Raw genomic sequence first — 18,358 nt, 5'->3', positions numbered from 1 at the left:
GGGTTTCGTGCTCTCCGGTGACTCTGGCTGCAGAATGTTTTGTACGGACTCCGGCTTGGCCTCCGACGCAGCCCTCGTAATACGAGGACACAACCCCGCGAAGCAGACGAGCAGGCTCGGCGGATCGTTTCATGGGAGAAGACCCACAAACGGTCGAAGGCACCATAAATCTCGCATGCAACTCCGCTCATGGACACTCACAACAAAATAAATCAACGCAAAGTAGTCTTCTTAACACTAGCGCACGGTGACATTGGTAAACCCCGACTGGTTGACGCATAAACCAAAGTGCTGGGATGGAATGTCAGACCGTGGTGATTAACAACCCGAGAAGCCGCCGGAGTCTCGGTTATTCAAAGTTTGGTGTAATCGGACCGGAGGAAAATACATTTTCGGATCAGCCATTTATAACTCCCGACAAACACTTAAACAGCACGCCACATCTGGCTTGGTTATATTCAGGGTTGGGTAGGGTTACTTTAATTGGATTACTTTCAATGACTTTTGGATTACTCCAATACCAAATATGCTAATAAAAGACAAAAGAAACTAAATATGAATGGTATTACTAAATTTTGTGCGGGCTTGGAATACATGGAACGGCAAAAATGATGTTGGCAAGCTGTTTGGATTTATTTTCATTTTTTCTCTGTCGCATTTTCTGTTAGTTTTGCCGGAGATCAAAGAGATCAAAGCCAGGAGAGAAAGCTTACCACGTGTTGTGAGTCATCATTTTATTCATCTTTAGTTTCATTCGTCTTTTATTTGCATATTTGGTATTGGAGTCATCCAAAAGTAATTGAAAGTAATCCAGTTAAAGTAACCCTACCCAACCCTGAATAAAATGATGACTCACAACACGTTGTAAGTTTTCTCTCCTGGCTTTGATCTCTTTGATCTCCGGCAAAACTAACATAAAATGCGACAGAAACAAAATGAAAATCAATCCAAACAGCTTGCCAACATCATTTTTGCCGTTCCATGTATTCTGTTACTCCCCAAGCCTGCACAAAATTTAGTAAGAAGAAGGATGCCTCTTGTCTCAATAAACTGGCAAAGAAAGCGACCTCTGTTGTGGGCACGGAGCTGGACAGCCTGACAACAGTAGCTGAGAGACGGGCACTGAAAAAGCTGCGGTCAATCATGAACAATTCATCACATCCACTACACAGCATTATATCCAGACAGAAGAGCAGCTTCAGCGACAGACTGCTGTCACTGTCTTGTACCACGGACAGACTGAAGAGATCTTTTCTTCCTCATGCCATGAGGCTCTTTAACGCCACCCGGCGAAGTAAAGGCCCACATTAAAACACACCCTCTACATTGCATATTACCGTATTTTTATTGCAGTGTGTATTTTATGTAGCACTATTTAAATACTCTATACAACACGCTACAGTGGGTATTAGCACGTCACATTGGGTATTTGTATATTGTATTCCCTTTTGCTTTATTATTGTACTGTTCTCAGCAAGGGATGCTGCTGGAAATGTGAATTTCCCTGCGGGGATGAATAAAGTATCTATCTATCTATCTATCTATCTATCTATCTATCTGTATTCATATTTCGTTTCTTTTGTCTTTTATTAGCATATTTGGTATTGGAGTAATCCAAAAGTCATTGAAAGTAATCCAGTTAAAGTAACCCTACCCAACCCTTGTTATATTTATAGTGGCTACACAAATAAGACCATTTAAATGAAGCACAGTCTTTTCTGCTAAGATTACTTTCATCACATGAAAGCTTCTTGGCGTTAACCAACAAGCGTTCCATATCCTTTGGAATCAGAAATGGATGCCGTCCAAACGTCTTCACTCCCTAATGTCCCTGAAAACAAAGGAGCTATTCTGGCTTCGTTAAACTCAAAAGTGAGAACAATATTTCTTTGTGGGACACGTGTCTCGGATGGGAAGTCCTGTATCGGCTGCAGCAGGGAGCGGGTGAGGCTAAGCCTTGGTCGGACACATATTTACTCTGACGTTAAGGATCTGGATTCTTCTGTGAAACGCAACCTGAGATTTGCCAAGCAACATTCCTCGATAAGGAGGTCGTAATTACTGAAGAAAGTACCAGGTACCGTGTTTCAAGTGTTTACAGACAGGCAATGTTCCCTCTAAGCAATTGCGCACTACCCTGAGCTCTTCCATGACAAGAAAATCTTGCCATCTCACAAAAATCAGGGCTCAAAATTGCTAATTCAAAGGCGAATTAAGTCAAAGTTACAGAGCATGAAGGTAAAAATACACGGGTTCCCCTGACGCTGTGTTCTAAATGAGGTATTTTAAAGTCAACGTCGAAGTAGAACGAAGTTGATTAGAGTTTTTCAAGAACCGGCTTTTTCGGCTCGGCTCACTAAAAAGAACCGGCTCTTCCGCGTCCCAAACGGCTCTTCAGGTTGTTTTTGCTTCTTTGATCCCTACATGACGAAATATTATGTAAAATTGTGCACGAAATGACTTAAAGGAAAGGGGAGAATAGAACAAAAAAGAAAAAAATACCAAAATGAAAAGGTAGTGAAAAGCTGAGAAAAAAACGAAACAAAAGGAGAGAAAAAGAGAAAAAAAGAGCAGGAAAAATTCTGAAAAAAAGCCAGAAGAAAAGAAAGGAGCAAATAAAGGGAAAAAAAGGTCATAGAGGAAAAAAAAGCAAGAAAAAAGTAACAGCTAGGAGAAATAAACACAATGAGAAATTTTTAAAAAGGAATTTTAAGAAAAAGGAGAAAAAACTGGGAATAAGAGGAAAAAGTTTGTGCTGCATTCAAATAATATCCAATTATATCAAGTGAATCTTGTTGCCAACATTGCACTTCTACTAAAAAATGCGATTAAGTACAGTTCTGTATCTTACAACCGACTAAATAAGCCCCCAAAAATGTTAAGATTATGCGACAAAAGATACCTGGAATAAAAGAAATGGAAATCTTGTGAAAGAATTGTAAAAACAAATGACGTTTGTAGGCCCTGCAAAATTTCCAATCGTACATGAGTCAATTAATTCAAAATGAAAAAATAATTTTGCATTGCCGGAAACTCAGCAAAATGTAACTTGATGTCAAGTTTTGGACATTTTGCATAATGACTTAGTTGCCACACTTGGGATTGCCGTTGCCCACTGTTGTTTCAACGTTGCTCACCGACTTGGTGTGAACGCTCAGACCCGTGGAAAATTACAGGGAACATTGCAGACAGGTTAGTACAAACCAAAAAAAAAGAGCTGTTTTTCGCAATTATTCAACAAATGCATGAAATCTCCACAGAAAATCAAGTTAGTATGCAGTTCCACTTGCCAAAATTGATGATATCAACTTTCTTGCAGCTTCTATTCAACTGACACCACCGACTTTTCTCACTCTATCTCAGTGATTCCCAGTGCAATCCACTAAGTCCGGGGGGGGGCATTAAACAATAAAGCGCAAAACACTCCCTTTCCTAACATATTACCTAGCTATTGGACAAATCCATCTGGTGAAGACCTTTTATGAGGACAAGATGTTGTGTTTATGGCCTCCCTAGTAACAGTTAAATTTGCTCCCATTTGGTGCAACACCATCTGACCAAAACAGCCTTGCTTTACCAAAGAATTATACACAGGGTTGGGTAGGGTTACTTTAACTGGATTACTTTCAATGACTTTTGGATGACTCCAATACCAAATATGCTAATAAAAGACAAAAGAAACTGAATATGAATAAAATGATGACTCACAACACGTGGTAAGCTTTCTCTCCTGGCTTTGATCTCTTGGATCTCCGGCAAAACTAACATAAAATGCGACAGAAACAAAATGAAAATAAATCCAAACAGCTTGCCAACGTCATTTTTGCCATTCCATGAATTCCGTTACTCCCCAAGCCTGCACAAAATTTAGTCATTTGATTCATTTTTAGTTTCTTTTGTCTTTTATTAGTGTATATGTGTAACCGCGGTGTACCTGTCCCACCAAAGATCCACATTCACGCTGGACTGGATGATGAGGTTTTTATTACAGTTACTGCAAATGAATGAGTCACAACATTAGCTTTTCTGCTGGCTTTGATCTCTTTGATCTCAGTTGCAGCTCTCTCTGGAAACTGCACAACAAAGCATATCAAAGAGCTTTCTTTTCAATTTACATAAAATAGATTTTAGAATATCACAATACATTTTTACATCCATTTTAACAAGATACTTTTAACAAGGGATCGTATAGTGGATTTTTTACGTTTACAATGAATTCAACATATTTTTCTTTAATCTGAATTTCAACCAACATCATCCTTTTTAATGTATATGAGAAAATAGAAATAAAACAATAATGAGTATAAAAACGGGTACAATTTACTGGCAAATGAATGAGTCACAACATTAGCTTTTCTGCTGGCTTTGATCTCTTTGATCTCTACAAGGGGAATTACATTTTAGTAAAACAGAAACAAAACGAAAGTAAATCCAAACAGCTTTACAATATCAATCACATTACTGTGCATGTTGAGAGATTTGTCAGCTGTGTTTATAATGTTTAAAATTAACTTCTTTTGTGGAGCACCAAAAAATGTGTCTTACCAGTAGCAGCTCTCTCTGGAAACTGCCAAAAAACCCCGCCTCCCGGTCACATGTCAGAAGCCAAAACCAAACCCCATACCAGCAGGTGGCACTGTTGGACTCATCATTCCAGGACTCTTACAAAAAACTATACACATATTTCAGCAGGAATTTCAATAAAACAAAAGTTATTATTCCACCCGTTACATATGGTATAGGGGTAATCCAAAAGTAATTGAAAGTAATCAAGTCAAAGTAACCCTACCCAACCCTGGCAGCGACATAACCAAAAAGTGATATTTTGGCAGGTATCGTATTCCGTTACAAATCCGATGGTAAAAAAAAACCTGAATTACTGTCACACTACCACACTAAAAGAGCGGGAATAATTTGAATTTGAACATAGTCGCGTTTTCTATCCCACGCTGTATGCAACCCGGAAACCGAAATAAATGAGGAGCATAGTAAACCAAGGTCTGTCTGTAATACAACTGTTTGGCTTGCTGCCCCATTTTCAAGCATTTTCAAGCACTTCACACAAATTTCAAACACATCCCGACAACGTTAAAATTCTAGCATTTTCAGAGATGTCAAACTCCTACACAGACACTGTAAAATAGACAAAGGTTACTAATCATTTTGGTTTGTAGACCGGGGATCCCTAACCTTTAATCACCTGGATCGGGAACACCTGGACAGCTGATTGGTGCACCCTGTACATTTAAATCCCCAGCTTCCAGTAACACTTTGTCTGATTGTACTCACGCTACCTGTTGCCTTCAGCTCAGTAAGCCCGTACCTCTGACTCTTTGCCTGCTTCCTGTTTTCTTCCGATTGATCTCCGTTGCCGACCCGTTTCTGTAATCTGCCCTGCCCGTCTGACTCCTGAACTCTTTTCCGAATACTACGACGCCCTTCTTCTCCAGCCCCACCCATTAACACTACGATTACGCCTGTCCGCGACCCTTCCCGCCAAGCCTTCACCCGCCTGTCAAGTTCCGTCAATCCGCCAACCAACGGATCGTAGAATCCCACCTTGTCATTTCCTTCCTTTCAATAAAACCAAGAAACGAGCGCAAGTGATCTCAGTCTTCCTTTCGTCCTGTCTGACATTTCAATATTAAACCTCGTTTAATATTTGACAATATTTTGTTAACCTAGCTCAAGTTCAGCATTAAGCATGCTTTTTGAATTTTATATATTACAGATGTTCATAAAACTTCAAGCTTTGGTTATCACTGGTTCACAGTTTTGCAGATTGTTAGCATGCATTGTGTTGTTGTCATGAAACGGAACGGGAGGCAGGAAGTAGGAACTCATTTGCGTAGACGTCCTCACACTTTAATTGAGAAAAAAAGGTTGTCCAAAACACAAACGCACCAGACCAAAATACAAAACGGGTCAAACACAGGCAAAACTACAAACTAGGAATTTCCAGAATCAAACAGAATCTCTCAGAATGTTACACCAAAGTGCAACAAAGTCCAACGAGCACAACAAGAACAAACAGGTATCAAACAGGCATGAACAGGTTTTCAACAAGGGTAGACAACGATCTGGCAAAGGGCAGTTCCAAAAGTACCCATAGGAGTAATCAGGAAATGCAGGTCGGCCGGTGTCAAGGGGCGGTGCCAGCTGGGCGCCATGGCAACCGTCCAGAACCTGACAAGCACAACAAGTATAACCAAGCATAAACAAGTTTTCAACAAGCGCAGTTTAAAAGGACACGTTTAAGTACCCATAGGAGTAATCAGAAAATGCAAGTCAGCCGGTGTCAAGGGGCGGTGCCAGCTGGGCGCCATGGCAACCGCCCAGAATCTGACAGTTGTGCATTCTGATTGGTTAAACAGAGTAAAATGCTTCCTATCCACAAAAAACTTGAACCTCTCCACCCGATAAACCTGGTCAGGAGCCACATGCAAGTCCATGGCAAACCCTAGTGCCTCCTTAGCGCTTTTTCAAAAATGTCTGATTTCTGCAGGACAGAACATTGTTCTGCGCTGAAAATAACCATTTTAAGTTTTGGCCAAAAAACAATAACAAAAAAGATGCGGAATAAATGTTTTGACGACTTCACTTAAAAAAATGAGGTTACCCCTGTTAGGCTCATTTCAACCCAAGGGGAGTTTGTGCGCAACGTGGCTGTTTATTGTTCATTTTGCACACAAGAATAAAGGAGATGGACAACGTTGTCAAAACAGTATTTCCACAAAATTTCATGTTCTTTGGCGTTCCAAAAATCTTCTTTTATAACTCAAAATACATGGAAGTAGCCTTTTTTTTTGCATGGTTCCAGAGAGCAAATCATTACAATGAAAATAATATTTTTAACATATTTATAGTATGACAGCCCATCTTACAAGTGAATGGTCATATTACATACCATATATATTTTTGTATGACACACACCCCTAATTTTTAATTAAAAGTCATTATAAGATTCTGTTTCACTTTTTCTCATCTCAAACTAAGCATTGTAAGTGACAAAAGTTGAATACGTGTGGCTATGATTAAAATCACTTATTGACAATGTCAACTATAAATATAATACCAACATAAAATGTACAATGTACAGTATTTATTTCATCCCTTCAAAGTTTGATTCATCATAAGATACACCAAAGAGTTGTTTACCTCGTCCTGCCTTTTTGCGTTTAATTGTATTTTTTTTGGATAACTTTCTGTTTTTTCCATTCTCTTACATTAATCTCTGGTATTGTGAAAAAAAATACTGTAATGATAGGACAAAATCTAATGCTGTTCTCTTATCTATAACACTGGTGGTCAAGCCGCTGCGACCTGGGTTCGACTCCCGATGCATTATGTTCAGCGATATTTTTTGACTAATTATTGACTGCACAAATACAGCAACATAAAAACCTCGCGTATAATGCGCAAACAAATTTTGAGTTATTATGCCCACATTCCAAAGACATGCATTTCAGGTGGATTGGCCGGTCCAAATTGTCCCTAGGTGTGAATGAGCGAGCGAGTTGTCTGTCCCTGTGTGCCCTGCGATTGGCTGGCAACCAGTTCAGGGTGTCCCCTGCCCACTGCCCGATGATTGCTGGGATGGGCTCCAGCACCCCCGCGACCCTACTGAGGATAAGCGGTGCACCTAATGAGATGAGATGAGATGAGAACCAAAAGGTGAATGTAGTTTTCCATGATGGCCACATGACGGCAAAATAATGGATCGGTTCCTTAATTCATAAAGTTGTGCAATCAAACACTTAAGTTACTTTTAAAATCATGGTTTGACTGTGAAGAAGTGATTTGCAAAAAAATAAAATAAAAATAAAGTTTATCATGTGCAGTACTTTTATTGAATCTGTAAATTGGTTTGTTCTTGAGTAATAAATTAATTATGTATTTAACCCGTATTGGTGTCACGAAGCGGGTCGGGGCTGTCTTGAAACGGGTCGGGAAGCAGGAAGTTGGAACTCATTTGCGTAGACGATCCGTCACTTTAATTGAGAAAGAAAAGTTGTCCAACACACAAACGGACCAAAAACAAACCAAAGCAGGCTCAAATGCAGGCAAAACTACAGACTAGGCATTTAACGGGATTAAACAGAACTTGCAGGAATCTCTCAGAATGTTACACCGAAGTGCTACAAAGTCCGACAAGAACAACAAGAATAAACAGGTATCAAACAGGCATGAACAGGTTTTCAACAAGGGTAAACAACGATCTGGCAAAGGGCATTTCCAAAAGGCTCCTTTAAGTACCCATAGGAGTAATCAGGAAATGCAGGTCAGCCGGTGACAAGGGGCAGGGCCAGATGGGCGCCATGACAACCGTGCAAGACATGACGATTGGCACCACTAATAGTTGAAAGCAGGGCAATTTTGACCCGGGGTCTAACTCAACCAGGACCAGGAAAAAGAAAGAAGTATCACACAATCAGGGTTGGGTAGGGTTACTTAACTGGATTACTTTCAATTACTTTTGGATTACTCCAATACCATATATGCTAATAAAAAACTAAATATGAATAAAATGACAAAATTTTGTGCAGGCTTGGGGAGTAACGGAATACACGGAACGGCAAAAATGATGTTGGCAAGCTGTTTGGATTTATTTTCATTTTGTTTCTGTGGCATTTTATGTTAGTTTTTCCGGAGATCAAAGAGATCAAAGCCAGGAGAGAAAGCTTACCATGTGTTGTGAGTCATCATTTTATTCATATTTAGTTTATTTTGTCTTTTATTAGCATATTTGGTATTGGAGTCATCCAAAAGTAATTAAAAGTAATCCAGTTAAAGTAACCCTACCCAACCCTGTTGATATGGCACAAAGACTCTGACATCAAATTTCACACAGTAAAATAAAACGCACTGGAAAAATTAGCTTGAATTTTGGCTTAAAATATATATGGCTCGCTTTAAAAAAAATATAAATACTATGCTTCCATGGCTCTTTGGGTCAAAAAGGTTCCCAACCCCTGCAGTGCACTGTAAAACCCAACAAAATATTGCAACATTTATTATCTTGCCTGAATTTAGCCTTAAGTTGCTTGCACAAAGCAGGTTAAATTTAGCTTGGCTAAGTTACTGCAGTGATTTATTTTCTACAGCGAGCTTGCTACTCAAAGGGCTAACGACTAGGCTAAGCTTATCCCCAGAGATACATCTGGCACTACTATTGTCTATCGCACATGCGTTAAACAGGCGGCCCGTGGGCCGGATCAGGCCCGCTATGGGATTGAATCCGGCCCGCGAGACAACACTCAGAGAAGCGCAAGAGAAAAACAAGCTGCAGGTTGAAATATGTCAACTAGATGTCGCCAAAGCAAGGTGCCTCTCACAAAGACACTGTACTTGTATTTATTTCTCTCTCTCTCTCCCACCACTTTTCTCCCACTCTCTGTCTCCCTCTCTTTTCACTCCCTGTGTCTCTCTTTTTCTCATCCATTCTTTGTCTCTTTCTCTCTCTGTGTCTTTTTAACTTCATTTGCTCTAACTTCTTTTTTTCCTTTTCTCTCTTTTCTCTTTCTCTCTTCCTACCCTTTGCGCTTTCTTTTCTCTTTTCTCTCCTTCTGTCTTTCTATTTCTCTTTGGATTTCTTTCTTCCTCTCCCTTCCTTTTCCCCCCTCTTTCACGACTTTTTATCTTGTGTTTCTCACGCTCTCTCCCTCTCTCTTTTCTTTCTTTGTCCCGCCCTCTCTCCTTTTCCCTCCCTCTTTCTCTTATGTCTTTATCTCTCTTTTTCTTTCTCTTTAATCTACTAGTCCGGCCCCCGACAGAATGCTTGTTCTATCGTGTGGCCCCCGAGTTCAAATGAGTTTGACACCCCTGGTCTATCGTGTGAAAAATGTGAGGGTTTTATCGAGCCCCCTACCACAGTCAAAACTCTTTCTCCTTGGATGGACACAATTCACATAGGTGATCAGTGGCTCAGGAGGTAGCGCGCTCGTCTTGGGATCAAGAGATCGCAGTTCGAATCCCAGCTCCTCTGTGTTACATGTTGAAGTGTCTTTGGGTAAGACACTGAACCCCTATACCCCCAAAAAGCAGGTTAGCGCCTTACATGGCTGCAAGGCGGCTATTGGGAAATGTGAAGCACACTGTAAAGCGCTTTGGGGAGTCTTGACTTGAAAAGCATATATAAATGCAGATCATTTCGTTTCATTTTGACTTCAAAACGGTGAGAAATTTTCATGCCTGAATTCTACCGATGACCATTCTCAAAGTCGATTGGCTGATGCTAATGCCAGTGCAGAAAAATACTTTGGTCCATTCCTCGCTACGTCTTCCAGGGGCTGGAAACAACCTTGGCAGTTGCACCGCCTGACAGACAAATACACCCGCCCGTGGGAACTACAATGACTTTAATTCAAACGCACCGCTTTAAACGCCTGGTTCATGTTCAGTGTGTCAATAAAACAACAATTTATGGACTTCTTTTGGAATTTTCTTGCTATTAAGTATTATTGCCCCATTGTTCTGATGCACTTATAAAAGTTAAGCTAGTCTCCAAGCACTACCCTGTAAATATTTTAGCCTATTTATCTTAATTCCTCTTTTATTCTGTATTGTCCTGTCTTTTTCCGACCGCCTGCCAGGTGGTGATACGAAGGAGAAGGACGATTTGGAGATGAGTCTGCGGACCAGTGTTTGACCTGAAGCATGTGAACGCCTGCCTGGACCAGCTGGCAGAGATGGGAAGCTGCGTCGTGGCCGTTATAGACTTTCTGGACTAGTTTACAGGCTGGGGGCGTCGCTGCTCTCATGCACTTTCCGGACAAATTTTCAACATGTTACCTGGTGTTTAATATGCTTAATGCTAATGCTAATTGTGATTCACCCTGGTCATCCTGGAAGGGGGATTACCACTTGTGAGGTCCTTTTCTCTGCCGTGGCGACCGGCTGGCCCCGCTCCCTGGGCACCAGCTGAAGCAGATCGCCTAATTTGCGCGTTTGCTTCTTAAGGGTGGGTTGTGGGTATTGCGGGTGCTGGTTCATTACATTTTCTGTTCTGTTTTGCTCTGTCCTGTTTTGTTTGAGTCGGAGGAAACCTATGTTTGCACGTTTTGAGTAAAAGCTTGTTTTGTTAGTATTCCTAGTGTAAGTCCCTGTTTGCCTGTAAGCCTGTTTTTGTTTTGTTTTGTCCTTGAGAGTTGGACGACTTTTATTTTGCTAAATAAAAGTTCTGATCGTCAACGCAAATGAGTTCTTCCTTCCTGCCTCCTGCCTCCGTTCTGGTCCGGTCTCCTGACATTCTCAAGGTTTCTCTTTTTACTCACGCTGAGGTTTTGAGTTGTTCCTTGCCCGCATGTTGGTTTAAGATCAGGTCATTGTGTCATTGTAATCCTGTGCAGTCCTTTGAGACATTTTTGTGATTAATGGCTAAATAAATAAATGTGACTTGACTTGTTATTTTAAAATCAAACAAATAATATTCCCCTCATAACACTTTATTTTGAAAATCGTTCTCACCCCACCTTCTACAATACGTAATGATCTGAATACCCATTAAGAGATAATTTTTCAGCCAAGTACCCATATATAGGCCTGTTGTCTCACCCCATTCTGTCCGGAGGGCGATGACCTATCACCCCTCCTATTCTTCAAAGGAGTATTGGAAAATCTGCATCAGCAACAGCGTGGACCAATCGGCAGCAGCTTGGTCATTGGGCGTGAACATTTCATCGCCATGTGTTATAACATGGGAAAACCCTGGAGCCCCCGGGTCTTCTCCACATGATTGTAATTTGGCACGGCAGAAAGACCCGATCTGTTCAACTCTTTGATTCGGCTAAATAAATTATTTGGTGGACTGCTTGGTTAAAATTGACCCAAGTATTGGGTTGGTCCCGATTGAATGAATACATGTTTTCACAACAAGGAGGCAATTAATAATATACACTGTCCCTTTAAACTCTGGTAGTAATGCGGGGGCCTCATACTATCATCCTGTGGGCCATGAGTTTGACACTGTTTCATATTATGTCATTTGCTGTCAATTTTAGTTTCTAGACATTTGGTGCTCTCTTTTGCCTGGCAGGCAGGACGCAGTAGCAGGCCGGGTAGGTATGCCTGTCACACACTCAGAAATTAACCCAGAGTGTCTCGAGCTGACGAAAAGCGCTGCTTTGAAAGAAGTGGAGTTGTCAAGTATCGATCCCAGGACAATACTATCGACCTAATCCAAACACTTGCTAAGTATCGTGTATCGATTTTTTAATCGATCTTACTCTCGTCAGGCAACTCAATAACTCAGAGGGGGAAGAAACAGAGCATCTGTGCGCCTACATCACCACGAGTCAAGTTCATCCAGGTCCCTACAGCAGCGTTTACACACACTCAGAGATATGCAGACGCACTTTTGTCAGGAAAACAAACTCTCTTCTCATTTACTCACTTTGTTGTCTCAAATTAAAGACGTCCACTCGAAGGTCTGCTCCGCCAGCTCGCGCAATATGTTTCCGCTTGTGTTTGGAGCCCTCCTCTCACACACATCTGGTGGCTAAACAACGAGTGGACCTCCCTCCTCTCTTCCTTCTCCGTTCCTCTCCAAGAAAAGTCCCTTCTGATGGAATCATCAGTCACCTTTCCTAAAGTTGCGCATAAACACGAGCAAGGCGTCAAAGCCGTAGTTGACGGGTCCCACAGACTTAGTTAGATGTCATGGGTTTTGTTAGGGGAAAAAACTAAATTACAAATGTAGCGTTTACTAAATTGTTCGGATTAGTTATCTGACTCCATTAACCAAACACAAACTTTATTCTCCTAACAATGCATGCTCTTTTCTTGATTTTAGGAAAACATATTGACAAGAGACAGGCTTTTCCACACGGGGGCAGATTTATTTTCTTAAAGTATTTATTAAGTGAATTCTCTCTCTTCCATCTTCCGGCTTTTTGACACGTCTGGGCATCGGCCCCTCCCCCATGGGCGGGCCAGGAACTCCCCTCGTGGCTGACTCCTCACGTTGTCATAACTGCCCTATTTGGAACACCTGTGGCAGCTTGATTGGCGCCAAGAGCCTGGACAAGCTGATTGGTGGCCACACCCTTCTTAAGCCCCGACTTCAGTTCAAACTTTGTCAGATCGTTGCGAGCTGTTGTGTTTCACTCAGTGAGCGTTCCCGTCCGACTTCTTCCCTATTGATGATCTGATGATCTGCATTTATATAGCGCTTTTCAAGTCAATGACTTCCCAAAGCGCTTTACATTGTGCTTCACATTTCCCAATAGCGGCCATGATCTGTGCAGCCATGTAAGGCGCTAACCTGCTTATTGGGGGTTCAGTGTCTTACCCAAGGACACTTCGGCATGTAACACGGACAAGCCGGGATTCAAACTGGGATCCCTTAATCCCAAAACGATCGCTCTACCTCCTAACCTACTGCCGCCCTATTAAAACCTGTTTCCTGCCTGATTCCCGTTTTTCGACCCGTTTCCGAACCTGACTACGCCTGTTTTGCCTGCCGCCTGCCTGCAACTACTATTACGAACTTGACATCGCCTCTGATCTCCAGCCCTGGTCAAACGACATGCCATTTCCGCCTGCCTTCTTCCGACACAGAAGTGTCACCCCCGCCTTGCTCGATCCCGCTCTCCGCCAGTCTTCGGATCGAGCAATCAAGCAAGACTTACGCTCACTCTCTTTCAATAAAATCTGAGAAACGCATGCAATTGAGTCCTGTGTCCGTTGTGGTCTGTGACACACGTGGCCTACACCTAGTCGCCACCAGGACTCCGTTCTCCAAACATTGCCTACAACCTGCGTCAAAAACTCTGTTATCAACAGAACTAAACAAAACATTCGCATTCAGAACGGCGCGACCCAACCTTAAGCCTCTGTGAAAAATCTTCGTTGCATTCAATAACTGTAATTTGTCTCATCTCATCTCATCAGCTGCACCGCTTATCCTCAGTAGGGTCGCGGGCGTGCTGGAGCCCATCTCAGCAATCATCGGGCAGGGGACACCCTGAACTGGTTGCCAGCCAATCGCAGTGCACACGGGGACAGACAACTCACTCGCTCAGTCACACCTAGGGACAATTTGGACCGGCCAATTCACCTGAAATGCATGTTAAATCCCTTATAGTCAAATAAATAAAATAAAAAAATCCTTCAGTTTACAGCGCAAACCCATTTAGATCCGGAGCCATACATTCTCACAGGGGCCGGACAGGAAGGAAGGAAGGAAGGAAGGAAGGAAGGAAGGAAGGAAGGAAGGAAGGAAGGAAGGAAGGAAGGAAGGAAGGAAGGAAGGAAGGAAGGAAGGAAGGAAGGAAGGAAGGAAGGAAGGAAGATTGTTAAATGGATACATTGAGTGAAGAGGAGTCTGGTGACTTCATTTTCGAACCGGACGGCGCATCACCAATGTTCCCTCTAAGCTGCGTGTGTGCGCGATTGCGCACTACCCAGAGCTTTTCCACGCACAAGAAAATCTAGCCAGCTCACAAAAATCAGGGTTCAAAATTGCTAATTAAGAAGCAAATTAAGTCAAAAGTACAGTGCATGAAGGTAAAAAATACACGGGTTCCCCTGACGCTGCGTTCTAAATGCGGTATTTTGAAGTCAAGGTCAAAGTAGAAGGTGAGTAAAGTCAGTAGAGTTTTTCGAGAACCGGCTTCTTCGGCTCGGCTCACTAAATGGAACCGACTCTTTCGGGTCCCAAACGGCTCTTCAGGTTGTTTTTGCTTTAATCCCAACATGACCAAATATTATGTAAAATTATGCACAAAATGACTTAAAGGAAGGGGGAATAGAACAAAAAAGAAAAAAAATACCAAAATGAAAAAGTAGTAGTAGTAGTGAAAAAAAAGAAACAAAAAGAAGAGAAAAAAGAGGGAAAAATTCAGAAAAATGCCAGAAAAAACAAAATAAAGAAACAAAGGAAAAATAGGAACTAGAGAACAAAAAGAAAAAGTAACAGCTAGGAAAAAATAAACACAATGAGATTTTTTTAAAGGAATTTTAAATAAAATAGAAAAAAAAACGGAAAAAGAAGAAAAAGTTTGTGTTGCATTCAAATCGTTTCCAAAAACAAATGACGTTTGTAGGCCGTACAACCTCTGCAATAATACATGAGTCAATTCATTCAAAAGTGAAAAATAATTTTGCATTGCCGGAAACTCAGCAAAATGTCACGTGATGTCAAGTTTTGGACATGTTTGATAATGACTTAGTTGCCACACTTGGGATTGCTGTTGCTCACTGTTGTTTCAAGCGTCGCTGCTCACCGACTTTACAGGGAACATTGGTTGAGACCTTCTACTGAGATGAACTGTTGTTTATTAAATAAACAGTCACACAAACACAAATCTTGATTATCTGGAACTACAGGGCAAGAGAGAGCAAACCGAGTTGTCTCCGAAAGCAACATTTGCACATCTTGAAACATAAATTTGCATGGCGTTGTCCAACCTAAACACCGACGTACCGGTTTAAGATCGATGTCCTCGTAAATCAATTCTGGCTGTGTCAGCAGAGACTGATAGTTGTGTGTGAATCCCAAGATAATGCTCTCAAATCAGAAGGTCTGATGGCAGGTGAGCAAATACTGCATAGTGCTGATGATGCAGATACTAAATCAAACCCGGGCTATGAAGAAAAATAAATGGAAACAGAGCTTTTACGAGCAGCCGAGAAACTGGAAGCTTGTAAATATGGGAGGCGGTTTCTCTTTTGCAGTTGGAGAGACGTTTGTGAAATTTTGTAGTGAACATGGGGCAAATACTGTACGTCTCTCAAGCCCTTTCACTATGGGCGGGCCATGAAGTCAAGTCATGTCATTTTTATTTGCATAGCCCTTAATCACAAAGAGTCTCAAAGGGCTGCACAGGTTTTTGCACAGATTATTATTTCAGACTATTATTACACCATCCCCTGATCTGGAACCAACATGATGGCAAGGAAAAACTCAAAAACCTCAACGTGAGGAAAATGAAGAAACCCTGAGAAGGGACCGCACATGTGGCATCCCCCTTTCAGGATGACCAGGCTGCAATGGATGTGGCAATTACAAATAATACAGAGATATTGTCCACGAAAAGTATAGGTTATTCATATGCTATGGAATAGAAGTGTGTTTTAAGCTTAGATTTAAACATTTCCGCTGAGGTTGCAGAATGGATCTCAGGAGGAAGAGCATTCCACAGCACGCAGAACGCTCTCGAACCAGCAAATCTCTTCTTGGCTCTTGGGATCACTAGTGGATCTATCCTATAGACATGGGTTTTCGCGCACAAAAATGCGTTTATTCAAGGAACCAACTCCTTGCGTGGAAGAAGGCCCCTTCATCACCCCGCTAAGCGGCTAGCGGCGTTATAAGTCTTCGGTACCATCCGTAATCATGGTAAATGTGAACTCACTACCAAATAAGACCAACGAGGGCTGGTGGAAAACATCGAAGCGCACAGGGAGCGCAGTTGCTGTGTTTTGCGGAAACGTGGCTCACGTTTAGCATTCTGGACGCTAACGTGTAGCCACCCGGAGCTACCCGGCTTCAGCGCCGCTATACAGAGACACGAAAGCCTGCGGGAATCGGAGAGGAGGCGGACTTGCTAACACGAGGTGGTGTATCCCTGGACACAAAAAAAAGATTTCTGCCGCAGGGATGTGGAACTTTTGGACTAGCGTGTGACGTCATCCACTCCGCTACAAGCACCCCTAGGGCATCATGTTAATCTGTTAATAAACAACAGGGTAGACTGCTGGAAGTGTGAATTTCCCTACGGGGATGAATAAAGTATGTATCTATCCATCTATCTATCTAGTAGACCAGCATTTTCAGAGCGAAGACTCCAGACCGGAACATGGGGGGCAATTAAATCTGAAAGATATGAGGAAGTCCATGTATGATTTTGTATAATACTAAGAGAACCTTGAAATCACATCTTAGGCTAACAGGGAGCCAATGCAGGTTAGCTCAAATCGGGGTAATGTGATCAAACTTTCTCGTCTTAGTTAAAAGCCTCGCTGCAGCATTTTGTATTAGCTGAAGACTCTTGATTTTGGACTTGGGGAGACCGGAGAGTAGGGCATTACAGTAATCGAGACGGGAGGTAACAAACGCATGAATTATAATCTCCGCATCGGACTGAGACAGCATAGGACGAATTTTAGCAATGTTGCAAAGATGGAAGAAAGCGGTTCTAGTAATATTCTTAACGTGTGTTTGAAAGGACAGATCTGGGTCAGATATGACACCTAAATTTTTAACTGAGTCACTCTGGGTGATCTTACATTTGTCAATGTTCACAGCAGTTTATGAGAATAAGACACGGCATTTAGGGGCCTGCCCTGCCCCAGGAAGCCCCAGGTCTTTGAAATGTAGTAGCCGGGCAGCACGGCAGTATTTATTTATGTAGTTGAACATGTTATATTGTACATGTGTTTCGTTATATCATATATATTGTTAATGAACATTTTGTTGTGAGATACTGAGTTGCTCGACATGAATGAGGTTTATTATCAAAAAAAGTTCAAAAATGAAGTCGCTTGGAGGATTCACTGTAGAAGGAAAAAATACATGCAAATAGAATTAAGTAGAATAATACATTTTCTTATTCAAATTATGAATTCATTTTCTGCATTAAATTATTGTTGGTAATATACTGATTAAAGGGATAACTTTTAATCAATATATTTTCATTTTCTCCTTTTATACTAACTTCTTTATACAATAATGATTTGTAATATAATGCATCAAAGCAAGTGAGCCGTTTGAGAGCCGGCTCTCTTTAATGAGTTGAGCCGAAAAAGCTGGTTCTCTAAAAAGAGACGGACTTCCTTTCACTACATAACTACTACATGAAATCCGAGGCGGCAGACGCATGCGCATAGTAGCATCAGACCGCTCGCTTCGTTTGCTACGAAAAAAAAAACAATACCGAGATAGAGGCTACCGCGGCGAACTCGTTTGACTTGATTGATTTGCCGTTTCATCATAGTCGGTGTATACCGGATGGTACCCATCATTGACAAATTTGCGTTTTTCCGTACAGATTTTCTTTTACGTCATACACGTCTTAAAATGCATAATAAAAGTACTTTGTACGGCAAAAACGTACAGGTTGACAGGTTTGTGGTTAGCGCGTGTGTGGCACAGTTCGGAGGTCATGGGATCAAACCTTCCTGTGTGGAGTTTGCATGTTCTCCCCGTGCTTGCTTCCGGGCACTCCGGTCTCCTACCACATTCCAAAAACATGCATGTCAGGTAAATTGGCCGGTCCAAATTGTCACTAGGTGTGAAAGAGCGAGTGAGTTGTCCTGTGACTGGCTGGCAACCGGTTCAGGGTGTCCCCTGCCCACTGCCCGAAGATAGCTGGGACGGGCTCTAGCACCCCCGCGACCCTACTGAGGATAAGCAATG

The sequence above is a fragment of the Urocampus carinirostris genome, chromosome 7 (genome assembly GCF_059441175.1).
Source record: "Urocampus carinirostris isolate Australia breed hairy pipefish chromosome 7, RoL_Ucar_1.0, whole genome shotgun sequence".
NCBI classification, from domain to species: Eukaryota; Metazoa; Chordata; class Actinopteri; order Syngnathiformes; family Syngnathidae; genus Urocampus; species Urocampus carinirostris.
The sequence above is the reverse complement of the archived record's forward strand: the minus strand, read 5'-3'. Positions refer to the sequence as shown.